General features: G+C 51.9%; 1 protein-coding gene across 1 annotated transcript in view; it reads right to left on the minus strand.

Annotated features, from left to right (window-relative positions):
- Nucleotides 1–1,078, minus strand: part of LOC107087415 (CD109 antigen-like) — a 91,138-nt gene that overhangs the window by 87,660 nt on the left and 2,400 nt on the right. The gene's annotated exons all lie outside the window — the stretch shown is intronic.

Here is a 1,078-nt window from a genome sequence, read left to right on the forward strand (position 1 = left end):
CTTCTCCGTGGAAACGCCCTTAAAGAAAACAGAGATGACCTCTTTATTCCCACCATCTACAGTAAGACAACCATTACATTCATTACTGGTTTAATAACTGGTTTAGTCTCCAAGGCCCTGGTTCTGTTCAGTCCTTCTGATCCGACTCTGATACAAACCCTGAACAGGACAGAGGATGAAGCCAGACTAGCAGAACCTTCTCCTGCCCTCCAGGCCACCAGAGGGCGACATCACACTAAGCACTGGTTTGTTTTTTCCTGCGTTTTTTAAAGTCATTACACTGTCACAAGAACAGAGCAACAAAATAAACTCTCTGCATTTAACCCATTGGGGAGCAGTGGGCTGCCATTGTGCGGCGCCCGGGGAGCAGTGTGGGGTTAAGGGAACCAGAGTGGCAGTCTGTGGGAGTGGGGCTTTGAACTCAGAACCTCTGGATTCCAAGCACAATGTCCTAACAACTAGGCCGCCACTCCCTCTCTGTTCCGGTAACTGACCCCTAAACAGAACCCATTAGAACTTTTCCCCCCTCCTTGAATCACCACCTTCATGAGGTGGAGTGGTTTCAGTGCCAGAGGCCATGACCTCGGGGGCTTTAAAACCCCTGGTGTGGTCTCTCAAGACAGAACGGCTCCTAGTAACAGGTCAGACAAAGAGTGGAACCATGAGGGACCGGTGCAAAGAGGCCTGGGCAGCAGTCAGAGGCTTTGGCCTTGGCGACCGGATCTGTGGATCTGTGGCTCTGTGGCTCTGGGGATGTGGAATGTCCCCTCGCTGGTGGGGAAGCAGCCTGAGCTGTTGCAGGAAGTGGTACAGGGGCGTAACAAGGGGCGATCCACCTCTCACGACCACCTCTCCATCAGGAATCGTAGGGTCAGGAGAAAATCAAACATGTTTGAAATTCACTTGCCTGTCCTAAGGTTGTTGTGGGCTAATCGCTCAGTGGGCAAACAAGGATCCTTTGGTCTGGTTGGGTGGCCTCCCCGGTGGGAGGTTGGTGGGGGTTTTAGCCTTGTTATTAAAAAATCTGACAGTAAAGATGGCGCCCCTCCCTCCATTAGGAGACCTAGGGTGAGACCTA

This window comes from Cyprinodon variegatus, unplaced genomic scaffold (genome assembly GCF_000732505.1).
Source record: "Cyprinodon variegatus isolate N-32 unplaced genomic scaffold, C_variegatus-1.0 Scaffold183, whole genome shotgun sequence".
Classification (NCBI taxonomy): Eukaryota; Metazoa; Chordata; class Actinopteri; order Cyprinodontiformes; family Cyprinodontidae; genus Cyprinodon; species Cyprinodon variegatus.